This window comes from Sinohyriopsis cumingii, unplaced genomic scaffold, assembly GCF_028554795.1.
Source record: "Sinohyriopsis cumingii isolate HCF-2022 unplaced genomic scaffold, ASM2855479v2 utg001953l, whole genome shotgun sequence".
In the NCBI taxonomy this organism is placed as follows: Eukaryota; Metazoa; Mollusca; class Bivalvia; order Unionida; family Unionidae; genus Sinohyriopsis; species Sinohyriopsis cumingii.
The window spans coordinates 294,952-309,766 of record NW_028316091.1 but is presented as its reverse complement, the minus strand read 5'-3'; the positions used below and the strand labels follow the sequence as shown (position 1 = coordinate 309,766).

The following is a 14,815-nucleotide window of genomic DNA, read 5'->3' as shown; positions in this document are numbered from 1 at the left end:
CTTCAGCAGCCGCATGGCATTAGTATTGCATTGCATCAGAAAATGATGCAATCAACTGTGGATGATGTGAGCATGATGGTATTATGCAATGTCACATCATTATTCCGGATGTTGCTGCAGTCCTACTGGAGAAATTTACACAGTGAAACATAGAAAATGAGGTATATGAATATCTTCAAAACGAGAGCCAATACAAATTTTTCACGGTTATATTCGTGTTCGGCACACCAAAATACTACAGATTAGGGCCTTTTCAAGTCAGTAATGATTTCACTGTTGACCAGTGTATTGGGGGTATCATCCTAGTTTGATCTTTTCAGACCACTTTAAGGGAGTCACCCTGCCCTAATGGTATTGTTGCCTGAAAGCTTTTCGTTATATGTTGGTAGTGTTATGTTGTAGAAAAGTTATTATCACTTTTATTCTATATTTGGTTTCTATATTTGTGTTGGTTATTTTATTGGTCTGATTTTAGCACATTGTAAAGCATGCAAATAATGCTAAACCTTGAGCTCAGATATCAATAAAAAGATCATTATTTGTAAATTACAAAACAAGACAAAAAATAGATTGACAATATAACTTCAAAAGAAACAATCAAGGTCCGGAACTCAAATCCATGTAAACAATTTGTTCATCAAATTATTTTTAACCTAAATGTATAATTTACAACCATATATAAAAGTTGTATACTTAATATGATGTTTAGAGATTTCTCTACATCTGCAGTCGTGGATTAACGATACGAGCACAATATATAGAAAGTGGTCTAAAAAGGGACGGTTTAAATAACTAGTTTCTTATGATGTGTGATATTAAACGACATGCGTTAAGATATGAAATTAGTGGATCTAATAATATAGCTAACACACTCATATCGTTCACCATCTTATTAGTTTACATATACAAATTACATTATGAGATGTTCATCCATTGAAATGGTAAAATTGAAGTCCATTTTCATTATAATTCATAAAACAGTGTGAACAAATTATTTAAAAAAACCGACATGAGCGACCAATGATACATTTATATGAGCGACGAATGGAAGTGGATCGTAATTGCTCAAAGTCTGCTCTTTTAGTGATTCAAAGCCAGATCTATTTACAAGAACTATGACTGGGTTTCTTGCATTTTAGGTAAAACAATGAATAGTTCAGTTTGAAGCTGGTATTGTGTCATACATGATATGAATTGCATCACATAATTCTTAGAAGTCATGGATGATGCAATCATAACAAAGCTTACATCAACCTGCTGAACAAATTGCCCCACATCAGCTTCAGAAATCATACAGTGTCGTGCTCTCTTATTTGTCAGTGTTTGATGTTGCAAAGGGACCCATTTCTCTTTAGCCAAAGTGAGCAGAGATGCCTAGTACTTGCGTGAACAATGCAGATAACTTCTGCTATGTTTGTGGTGAAGTGACTTTTGCATAACAAAAGTGCAGTATAACCACTATGGTTAAAAAACATATCACCTTTATTTTGGCTGAAACCTTGGAGATCAGGACAATGTGCAACACATCTTTGCCAGTGGTTGAACAGGAAAATGAAAGGTATGTCCTTTGTTACCACCGTATATATATCAGACAGATCCGAAAGTGATATCAATGGATTATATATGAGAGTACATGATAATTGTTGGCGTAATTAATATTTAATACAAATAATACTATCATATCAATGTTTTCGCACTCTATGGAGATTCGAAGCCAGGTCCGCGTATAAACGGCACCAATTGCCCTGCCTGCATACACCAGCCCCTATTCCATCACGACTAAGCACCCAGCACCAAAAATGATACCACATAATCGGTGTTATACACACTCGCGTGCAGCAGACACACCTACAAGACGACGAAGTAATTAATTCCCATATATTTACATACTCATTCGGGATTCGTATGTGATTGTATGTATGTATGTATGTATGTATGTATGTATGTATGTATGTATGTATGTATGTATGTATGTATGTATGTATGTGTGTGTGTATGTATGTATGTATGTATGGATGGATGGATGTATGTGTGTGTGTGTGTGTGTGTGTGTGCGTGCGTGCGTGCGTCCTTGTTTGCATTCGTGCATGGATGAATGCATGCATGCATGTATGTATGTATGTATGTATGTATGTATGTATGTATGTATGTATGTATGTATGTATGTATGTATTGATAGATAGATAGATATGTTTATACGTTAAAAATAACATGTTCTTTGAAGTGTTGTAAAAAAGCAATTTAATATACTAATATTATTGGTATTTCAAAATGTGATTCGCCCATGGCGCAATAATGTGCATATATAAACATTCTCTCAACCGTGTGCTGTTCTTCCAAACATTCATCTTTATTGACGTATGAAAATAACGATACAATGTATGAATAATCCCCTTTTTCTAAATAAATTTAATATGGTTTACAATTTCAATACTTTATGCTTTTTGTTCCACCCTCCCGTCTCATGCACAACGGATAAATGCGCGCAGAAATTCGGAGTGAGAGAGTAAAATAATTAGGGATGGATGAAAACCATAAAATTGAACTTACACGAGGCAAACTACAAAATTATTTGCTTCGTCGTAACGATATATGTTGACTTTCCTTGGGATTAATCTACAGTGTTTATATAATCGATAATATAAATGTGCTAACCCTGTCGACATTATACCGTGAGTTTCTCGGTTACGTGGTACACATGTTGTGATGTATTGAATGTTTTGATGTTGTTGTTCTTTCAGAAAACCTATTATAAAGTTCTAAGAATTGCGTATCATAAGTTAAATATCAAAATGTCCAAAGGAAACCACCCCCTCCGTCTCCCTCTCTCTCTCGCTCTCTCTCTCTCTCGCTCTCTCTCTCTCTCTCTCTCTGTGGAGCAAGATACGTGTGAAAATCTATGTAAGACGAGCGTATACTATTTTTGTTTGTGTCATACCATTATGTATCTGGACTTATTAATGATAGTAAACCTTACGTCAAACCGACCACAGGATGAGGGAGAGAGAGATACAGACAGAAAGACAGAGAGAGTTTTAAAGTCAAACTTACCAAAGAGAGATAGAGAGCGAGAGAGAGAATTTTGTGATGGGTAGTACTGTTTTTAAAGCAGAAGAATGAATTAGGTCGACTGTACATATATCAAAATGTTTGAATTACCTCTTTTTGGTTAGTAATTTTGCTTAGTTTCTTAGTCTACGCTAATTTCCATGCGCATTGTACGTGAATGGCTGAACGTTGATGTGAACAGCGTAGCTAACTATATGCTTGTAGTGTTCTACTAACGTCATGGAATCAATCTTTCAAGTTCAAATGATAAGTCTATATAATGTGGATTTAATCAATGTGAAGTAGATTAGAAACTCAGATGAGAATAGAATCAACTTATAAATATGCAAGCTGATCGTGAATAGCCACAAAAATCATAAAACTGCATTTTGTAGCAACCCACACTAGGCAGCGATGTATGGAGTTCATTCATTCGGTCAATACACGGTTGCATTTAGTAAACAGGAACTCCATTCAGTGGGGAAATATATCCATTTGTATGTGATATAAATAAAATATAAGTATCGTCTGTACGCTGTATTAATGATATGCCATTTTCATTAAAAGGAAACTCGGCAAGCCTCGCTTCTTTTTAATGAAAAATGTATATATCTGGTTTTGTATCATTAATGCAACATACGTCATATATATAATAGTAACAAGACAAAAAGATGCCGATATGTGATAAAATATTTGTTTAGGTTTACACCTTACGTTATGGGATGTTCTTCAGTTGAAATGGTAGAACTGAATGTCAGAATCTTTGTGATTTATAAATCAGTGTACACTAATATTGTAAAAGCTGATATGGCGGACCAATATTGCGCTTAAATGAACATTGCATTTAAGTGAATCCATGCGATTCGAAATCGCATCTATTTGTAACAGATGTGACTGATATTAAAGAACTGTTGAACCCAGTTTAAATCGTTGACTTTTCATTTGACAATGTTCCCAACTTAGGAAAAATTCAGTCTTACATCGGCTATCGATGTGTGTACATTGCAAGAGTCGTATTAGTCTCATTACAATCTGGTCCTGTCGATGAAGGTTTTTGCAAGTAAGCTCACTTGATTATGATAGTTCCATTAATTAGTATGTTTTATACATTGATGTACGTGAAATTTAAAGTGTTTTAAAACTTATTTATAATTTTCAACTATATCAGGATAAATATATTTACTCTTAGCATCTCAAGAGCGGAGTATAACATTCTTTCCCATGTGCATGTGTTGCCTACATTTACATAAATATTTCACTCATTCGTTGAGTCCCATTTTACGTGAAGAATCGCTCACTTTAAACCATAACGTTTTTGCTGTACTTTCATCCCAATTGCAGTCAAAGTAGAATATAAACTCAATTGCAGTCAAAGTAGAATATAAACTCGTGGCAATATTATAATCATGTGTGCGAGAGACAGACAGACAGACAGACAGACAGAGGTAGTGAGGTAATAGAAATAAAATAATGATAAAAGCCAATTTATTGTCTTCGATCAAATATGTTTATTGATGTAGTATGTACAAATACTACAAAGATAATAATCGAGATAGGGAGTCATATTCCTTTGGTTCTCTTGTCAGTCCTTGGATCATTTTGTTTTTCTTAATATCTGTAAAAAGGGAACAAATTTAGAGCATTTTCGCAAGTTGACTTGCCCAAACAATACAATATTGATACAATATTCATATTTATCTTGAAGAAACGACTTTATGGCTACTTCAAATTGAAAGCACAAAGACATGTAATGAGTCAGTAGAAATGAAGTGGGTAAGATAATGGTAAAATTGTAAAATGTCGTCATACTGTAATATGTAACAGAATTTTCAAGGATGAATAATATGTATTCTTACTTTTTATGGTCTCTACTGTAACCGTATCCACCATATCCACCATATCCTCCATATCCACCATATCCGCCATAACCTCCATATCCACCATATCCACCATGTCCATGATACCCTCCATATCCACCATGTCCATGATACCCTCCATATCCACGATATCCAGGATACCAGCCATAGCCACCATATCCGCCGTTGCCACCATAACCTCCATATCCGCCACCAAATGAATAGGTAGCAATGGCAGCACCTACTAAGCAGGCTACAAGAACAATTACGGCCTTCATTTTCCTCTGTAAAAGAAAAGTAAGTTCAGAAAATAACAGTTAGCATTGAATGTTTGTTATGGGAGTGTAGTTTAGACGGTAAATAGACGGCAAGTTGATATTACATTTTCTGACTGTTTTAATGAATAAAGACCGGGCTTGAATGTACAGTATTTCAATTGTACGGTGGTGACAACAGTTTTAATTGTACACTAGAAACGCCAAAATAAATATAGTTTTCATTTTGAAGTCTAGTCTGTCGCTTATACGTGATTTCACTGGTAACCTTTGATTCGTAAATAAAGTACCTCCTCTACCATCTCCGGAATGCAAAACATATACGTTCCAAGTTTAGGGGTGGCGCTTTAGTGTGATTGACTGTGCAACGTCTTATGCAAACACATTAATATCCAGATTTGCAATACAGTGATACTTGAAAGTATTTGTGTGAGCGGTTCGTATACATTATCTAGAAAAAGGAATAAAGTCGATGGTTGCGAAAGGCCGCCTGACCTTTAAATGGAAACGTAATGGGGTTTTCTAAAGTGACTTAAAGTGACAACAATGTTTTAGTGTTATTCTATGTTCTATCTTGTGATAAATAAACTCTAAATATGACGTAAAAGAGTGTGTATTCACCTGACAGTGAATTGTTATTTTGTGTGACTCAATGTAATAACTTAGATCAAGCCATGGATAGGTCCGCTATGTGAATGATTGCCACAACGTTTCGTGATGCTAGGAAGTATGAACAATGATACCCTAGTGGACAATAAAATAATGTTCAACCAGGATATTTAAATAAAATATGACTTGGATTTAGAATCACTTTTTCTTCGGTTCTATGAGTAATATATTTTATATCATCTATTTCTATACTCCTGAAATATAAACAAATTAATTAATTGTTAAGATTGCTTGTCATATATACGTATGTATATCTCTTAAAGACAATAAAATTCTACATATATTACCGACAGAGTGGTTCTTCTTGTAGAACATATTCTTTTCGTTACAAAATTAAACTGTTTCGTAGCTAGGTGGTACGTAAAATTGATATACAGCCAAATTTAGAGGCTCTTTGTATGTTCTCCCATAGAGACTGGAATGCTGCTAATGGAGCAAACACAAGAATAGGAGACCATTAATATAATTGAAACGTATCTTGCGTCCAGGGATGATAATTCAAAAATGTACACGATCATGTCTCCACATTGGAAAATTGTAAGCATGGCATAAGTTAAAAGAAACATGCGCGTTATATAGGTTATTAACGAACGTTAATTTGCATGTCGCATACAATCACTTACCTGGATGACAACGATGTCAAGAAAATTTTTGAAGTAGGATCAGAAATTTTGCCACCGGACTGGCAACTGCTTGTGCTGAATCGTCAAATATGCAGTCCTTTTATATCCGTGAAGAACTTATTTTGCATGCATGTTAACTTAAGTAAACACGATGATTGATAGTTAATACATTCAGTAAATTAAATAATTGATGACTAAGAAAAACCAAGAAACTTATTTTGTTTATGTTGTTTAATTATATGGATGTCTGGAAATTTCCGTTTGCAATGCAGACATTTTTTGGTTTACAATTATGTAAAATTAATTTATGTGATGGATTTGAAAATTGACTTTTTATGCATTTTCCACTTCATATTTTCACGCAACATTTAGACAAATTTATTCAATACAATGTCTCGATCTATCATGAAGAATTTCCAAAATGAAATATATATGAATTCTTTATACTTTATTTAAAATTACTTTTGCCTGCTAACTTTTTGTGTCGCCTGCCAGTGTTACATTGGAGCATGTTAATTTAATAATCTGTTGGTACCTCTCTTCCATATGTCTAAAATGTTTCTTAAATTCTTAATATTATTGTCTTCCCAGCGATCACATTCCAAGCAAATTTAGTAAAGTAAACACCAAAGAGAGAAAAATGTTTGCTTAGAGGTGTGAAGATCATGCTCAAGCTTCTTGAAAATGATTTTCAAAATCTTATTTCAAGGTACAAGGTAAGGCATTCAATTTTGTCTGAATAATTCTACACGTACGATATGATTCCATTTGTAAGCGCATTGTTTCATTTATTTTGTGGATAAATGATCATTGATTGTGTTAATAAGAAAAGATGCTGTTCTTCTGCTATTGATTTTATTATTTTTTCTCCAGATCTGGTTAAATGTTCAAGCCACCAACTATTAGTTATCATACTATTATGGTCGACTCGATGCGGACACACATCCATTTTAACAACGCAAGGAATAATTCTCTTAATTGAATATCCGGACATTGTTAGAATACTACCTCAATTATCAAGGGATTAATTTCGTCTGATACAGCTTTGTTCACTGAAGCAGATTTAGTATGTTAAACTGACAGATTCGTTTGTTTGTTTGCAGGTATGTGTGCACGTGTATTTCACATTGCTATATTTGCTTCAGGAATGAAAGATTCGGACAGAACGAAATGATCAGTTCCATTTATTGTTAGTATTTCTAGTCTATGTTAGCTACAAATGTAATGTGTTGAATTTGCTACCTCGCCAACATTATATTGGGCTATTTCTTGAAAGTATAATACATACGAATGTCTCAGGTGCCATATTTAGCTACGGGGGCAGTTGTTTCTATAGGATTCTTTGAGGAATTATTCGCATAGGGTCGAGAGAAAACCAATCATATTGGTCGATTGATGAATCATCGCAGCTTATTAAAGAGCTGTGTTCTTTGAATTCTTAATGCCGATCAGAATAAATGGGATATTAATTAATGTATGTATATAATACAATTATTGCATATATTGTGATCATACGTTTGATATATTGCAAGTAAATGTAGGAAGTGTAGAACCTGCATGATTTTGCTATTACCAGTTGTTTATTGTGACTCAAAGTACACTCTACTTATAAAGCATATGATCTAGTTTTGTTCATCGAGATATTAAATGATGTTATAATAATTTCTGTCAAAGTTTCGTATTTATTTTATTGATTGTGGATCGATTATTGTCCTAAAAGTTTGCCTATGATGTAACAATTTATTTAAATAACGCGAACCTTTATTGGCTGATTAGCTCATCGTAATACTTGATACAAACAGCGTGTGGCAAATCATATGCAACTCATTTCGTAAAAAACATATCACATGTACACTTATCTAGAATATGTTTTATACAAAATGCGAATAGACTATTACTCCTGATGCCATGTTATCACTAAACAATGGTAACACAGTGTGTACCGATGGTTCTTCTCATGGTGTTGGAGAAACACGTCAGAATCTGGCACTCTTCACTTCAAATTTACACAGTTAATGGTACTCTATTCTTCCAAACCATTACAAGTAAACCTGTGTCGAAATGTAAGAAAAGAAAGATGAACTAAAACAAAACAATAAAACAACGAAAAATAATCGAAACATATATAATATATAAGGAAGCATAGTAATATAGCAATCGAAAGCGTATACTTTCTAACTAACAATGCTTTATTTGCATTTATGTTCCAAGTGTACAAATATTCCATGCAAGCTTGACAATTTGCATTACGGAGAGACCATACTTGTTTTATCGAAATTAAAGAGATTTCTTCGTATCTCATTTATGAGCGTAGTGAATGTGAATTTCGATTTGCGAGTGTTTGACGATTTCACATATAAATATATTTTTAAATTCCTGACTTTCCCAACTATGACGTACACATATTTTTAAAATGGTATCACAAAAAGCTTGTCAAATCCAATGTATTAAAAGTTTGTTTTTGTTTTCGGTAGGTCTTCGCCTAATTCCGCGTCGTATATCAATATTTTTAGTGAACTGGATGAACTCTGAGCTCTTTGTTTTTGAGTTCACTTTTTAAATGACATGTATCACCTGTACTTTTGTATACAAAATGGGTACCTTATACTGTACATATCACTCCTATGACTTTTCATGAATATTATACTTATTTGTGAAAGGTGTTGTTTATGATGAATAATTAACCACACTCTTCTTGAAATAGCACATTTTTGTCTCATAGTTAATTCCCCGTTGGTGGTCCTCCTGCTCTGCCCACTTTATTGTTTTAATAGATATATACTATTGTAATGTGTTTGACCGTAGTCTTGTATTCAAACCTTCCTCTTGAACATTTAAACGCGGATATCAATTAATGTGTTGCTCTTTGAATTCTGTCGTTGTGGCTAAATGCGTGCAAACAATGAACCTGTGCCACTATAGAGTTATTTTGTAACCACGTGTCTTCGTTATCTGCAAGGAATACCAACTAGTTAACAAATCTTTTATATTATCAATCTTATGCTCGGTAATCCCCCTCCTACCTTGATTCGCTCGTCATTCGAGATTAAGTACTGCTGTCTTTCAGCAGCTACGTGTTCTACTTATAGCGCAAGCACTAATGCAACTATCGCTATTACTTCAACCCTAACTAAACTACTACTGCAAAGAATGTTGAAGTGAACGATGCCAAGATTAAGGTATGATCGCATAAGGTAGATAAATATATTTTGAGATAATATAAAATCCCGTCTAGCATTTAACGGTCGAATTTCATGGTTTGTAATAAGAAGCGATTGTAATAAAAGTAATCCATTAAGGTTACAAAACTTAAATAAATTGAATTCGTTTATTACCGAGAAATGTATGCCGATGATAGTTCAAGCACTCATATTTTATCAGGATTAACTATCACCTCTGCATTTGATCTGACATATTAATATTACGACATATGATACAAATCCAAATAACCTAAACTCTCTGATTTGTATAATTAGCAAGTGGCTCCTATGAATACATAAACTAGATAACCAATTTTAAAAATTCACGTTGTCGGTTTGAAAACTTTATATATATAAAACCATGTTTACTATTTTCAAAATATGTGTGAATCAGTGACATGATTATGAAAAACTCGTCATGCTATCTTAAGCTTCAGTTATTGAATTATTTAGTATTGACATTTATTTCATTTAAAATAAGCATATTTAATTCATACAAATTACAGTATTAGAGACTGACGCGCATTGCTTCAGGTACCTTGGGAAAAAGCATTGTTCCTATCACGCGATCTTGCCATACCATATCACGTTTTCTTGTCTTGTATTATTTATTTGAGTAAAATATGCGGTATATTGTCATTGTATGAGCGGAGTCATACAAATGTATTCTTCTGCGAGTAGTCATGTTCCACTCAAGATTCGTTCTTATCATCTGATCAGTAGTACTAAATGCATACTAATTACATCTAGTGATAGTGTACATTATGTCCTGATTCCTGTCTGGTATTTACGAATGCAATATTTTGGCTGGGAAATAATTAAGAGGATTACTTCATTAACACTGATTGATGAATCCTTAGCTCATGTTTGTAAAGTTGTACCTTGTTTATAAATATTGATTCAAACTGAAAATTGGACCATGGTCACGTTTGCTAATTTGATGAAACATTTAGTTACGAAGAGACCAAATTTGAAAAAACTGTATGGTCCTTTTGATGTCTTATATTTTGAAAAGAATATTTTTTAAACGAAGTTATCAATACCTGAATGAAAAACACTAGACTTGTTTTTATGAAGATAAATGAATTTAGTTTAATGACGTGGTCCTCTTTACAGACAGACGCCTATGGAGCCGAAGTTTCAATACACATCATTTCCATATTTACAAGTGGTTATGGATAGTTCTTTTCAATGTAATATGGATATTAGGTTACAAATCACAACTCTCTTCATCCATATCAAGCGCGAACTACTTAACGTAATACATAGTCACGTGTCCACTTTTCCCACTACGTTGAAATGCAAAGTATCCACAATTTCTTGACATAATGGTAAAATAGACGCTGGCTATCGTACATACTAATGAAAAATACAATTGTCTCATTGAAAGAAAGAAACCGGATTTGCCAGTTAGGCATATCAGTGGAGACATTTTTGTATGACATTTATCAAACACAAACTCCTTACAGTAGGCTAAGTGAACGCTGTCCCTTGGTTCGCCTATAGATTTTGGACCGAGTCTGGTTGCCTTTGTTTAGACAGAATTCAGGTCATCGCTGTAGTCGTATCGCAATTGCCGATCAGAGGCTCGAGGTATGCATAACAGCTGCTGGAGTCATTTAGATTGACCTGTAACCGTTCTTGAGGCAGCTCAGCCCTAGGGACCCAAGAAATGTTGGCATTATGGATTTTGAGCTGTATGCAGACTGTACGAACCTGCACTGCCAGATAGCCATTGAGATTTTGAGTGGTGTAAAGATTGATCTCAAAAGAGAATGGCTTTGGGACGACTATTATCGCATGGATGAAAGGTTGCGTTGTCGCCTGCAACAGCGGAGTACCGATATATTAGTGTATGCATCGTAACTGCGAAAACTCCTTCTGAGGCAATACTGTAGTTGTACATTCCATGAAAGACTCATGTGGTTAGGTGCGGGCCAGCCAGTACACCAAAATGAGTTGATATTTTCCTATTCGAAACTAAAAGCAACAAATGTTTTGAACTGAGATAAATTTGGCTCGTCTCTATAAAATGTACATATATCAATGTATGATTTTACATGTAGATTGATCACTTTAATTGTATCAGATTTTGACATTTTGAACTTTTACATGTTAACAAGAAAACCCTAACCAGTCCCCGCCTGGTAAATTTCCAAGGTGAAAATTCCATTGCAATTTTCGAAGTGGGTATCTCGTTATTTCCCGTCTATTTTTCACATATAACAATACAAACCGTTTTGTTTCTTGTAATGGTATACACATCAATATTTAATAAGGATATTGCAGATTTCAATCATAATTGATATACAACTTATTTGTGCAGGATTTTATAAATAAAAATAATATTAATCGAGAATCTGTTTTTTCAACTAAGGAACATATCCAGAAACCATCATCATTAATAAAGAAATTCACTAATCTAATGCTTGAGAAAGAATGTTTTGTAAAACACAGTTTTGCCATCTAGCGCTATAGGTAGTGCCAAAAACTTTCGGTTGTGACTTTTTAATGATTTAAGATAGATCAAAATATACTTCAATGACATCTGACTAAGCTGTTTTGAAAATCCTTTCCAGTGACTTGAGAAATTCTGTTAAAATCCTGTTAAAAAACAAACAAATGAAAAGAAAAAATTATCAATACTCGATACGGAAAACTGTATGAAACATTTGTAATTAAAGTAATCTGACAATATTGTTTCTAAGCGATGTTATTTTCAACGAAAACAGAGACATACATACATACATACATACATACATACATATATATATATATATATATATATATATATATATATATATATATATATATATATATATATATATATATATATATAGCAACATGTCTGGCAACCTAAAGGAACAAGTCTTTTAAAAAAGTCATTGTTACCACCGTATGACATTAATTTTTTTTACGGACATGAAGAAACAAATATTGTGAAATTAACCCCCCAAAAATCCTAAATTTATATCTGAATTTCAAAAATATAAACCGTTTCTCATGAAGTCCAATACTGAATGTGATGACGCACCAATAGTCATGAATGTGACTATGTAACAGTAGTCTTGTGATATAACATTGTTAAATTCCAGAATGTCTTTGAATGAATTCACGTTACTCACAAAAGAGTGCTTAAATCCCAAATATCAATAAGCACTTTGTACTACCAACGAATAGTTTAAACAAATAATTCCTCTCAAATTGCTGAACACATCTAAAACAGATTCCACAAATACTTGTCTTAAAATGGGGATGAATAATTTTGATGTAAATGCTAAATCACAATAAAATGTCCACGACTAAACTCAGCCCATCAAATTCTTGAGCACGCTCGATGTTATTTAAATTATATATGTATTGGGGGTATCATCCTAGTTTGATCTTTTCAGACCACTTTAAGGGAGTCACCCTGCCCTAATGGTATTGTTGCCTGAAAGCTTTTCGTTATATGTTGGTAGTGTTATGTTGTAGAAAAGTTATTATCACTTTTATTCTATATTTGGTTTCTATATTTGTGTTGGTTATTTTATTGGTTTGATTTTAGCACATTGTAAAGCATGCAAATAATGCTAAACCTTGAGCTCAGATATCAATAAAAAGATCATTATTTGTAAATTACAAAACAAGACAAAAAATAGATTGACAATATAACTTCAAAAGAAACAATCAAGGTCCGGAACTCAAATCCATGTAAACAATTTGTTCATCAAATTATTTTTAACCTAAGTGTATAATTTACAACCATATATAAAAGTTGTATACTTAATATGATGTTTACAGATTTCTCTACATCTACAGTCGTGGATTAACGATACGCGCACAATATATAGAAAGTGGTCTAAAAAGGGACGGTTTAAAAAACTAGTTTCTTATGATGTGTGATGTTAAACGACATGCGCTAAGATATGAAATTAGTGGATATAATAATATAGCTAACACACTCATATCGTTCACCATCTTATTAGTTTACATATACAAATTACATTATGAGATGTTCATCCATTGAAATGGTAAAATTGAAGTCCATTTTCACTATAATTCATAAAACAGTGTGAACAAATTATTTTAAAAAACCGACATGGGCGACCAATGGTACATTTATATGAGCGATGAATGGAAGTGGATCGTAATGGCTCAAAATCTGCTCTTTTAGTGATTCAAAACCAGATCTATTTACAAGAACTGTGACTGGGTTTCTTGCATTTTAGGTAAAACAATGAATAGTTCAGTTTGAAGCTGGTATTATGTCATACATGATATGAATTGCATCACATAATTCTTAGAAGTCATGGATGATGCAATCATAACTAAGCTTACATCAACCTGCTGAACAAATTGCCCCACATCAGCTTCAGAAATCATACAGTGTCGTGCTCTCTGATTTGTCAGTGTTTGATGTTACAAAGGGACCCATTTCTCTTTAGCCAAAGTGAGCAGAGATGCCTAGTACTTGCGTGAACAATGCAGATAACTTCTGCTATGTTTGTGGTGAAGTGACTTTTGCATAACAAAAGTGCAGTATAACCACTATGGTTAAGAAACATATCACCTTTATTTTGGCTCAAACCTTGGAGATCAGGACAATGTGAAACACATCTTCGCCAGTGGTTGAACAGGAAAAGGAAAGTATGTCCTTTGTTACCACCGTATATATATCAGACAGATCCGAAAGTGATATCAATGGATTATATATGAGAGTACATGATAATTGTTGGCGTAATTAATATTTAATACAAATAATACTATCATATCAATGTTTTCGCACTCTATGGAGATTCGAAGCCAGGTCCGCGTATAAACGGCACCAATTGCCTTGCCAGTATACACCAGCCCCTATTCCATCACGACTAAGCACCCAGCACCAAAAATGATACCACATAATCGGTGTTATACACACTCGCGTGCAGCAGACACACCTACAAGACGACGAAGTAATTAATTCCCATATATTTACATACTCATTCGGGATTCGTATGTGATTGTATGTATGTATGTATGTATGTATGTATGTATGTATGTATGTATGTATGTATGTGTGTGTGTATGTATGTATGTATGTATGGATGAATGGATGGATGTATGTGTGTGTGTGTGTGTGCGTGAGTGCGTGCGTCCTTGTTTGCGTTCGTGCATGGATGAAT

At 33.7% G+C, this 14,815-nt stretch overlaps 1 long non-coding RNA gene and 1 pseudogene across 3 annotated transcripts in view; both read right to left on the bottom strand.

The window, feature by feature from the left end:
- The window catches only part of LOC149771308 (uncharacterized), a 319,229-nt gene that overhangs the window by 172,975 nt on the left and 131,439 nt on the right, over positions 1-14,815 (bottom strand). The window lies entirely within an intron of this gene.
- On the bottom strand, positions 4,533-6,610 carry LOC149771315 (uncharacterized; annotated as a pseudogene). The gene is made up of 3 exons (XR_016418335.1): positions 6,472-6,610; positions 4,905-5,188; positions 4,533-4,663 (listed from the first exon to the last, which is right to left on the bottom strand). The product of XR_016418335.1 is annotated as an uncharacterized LOC149771315 (transcript).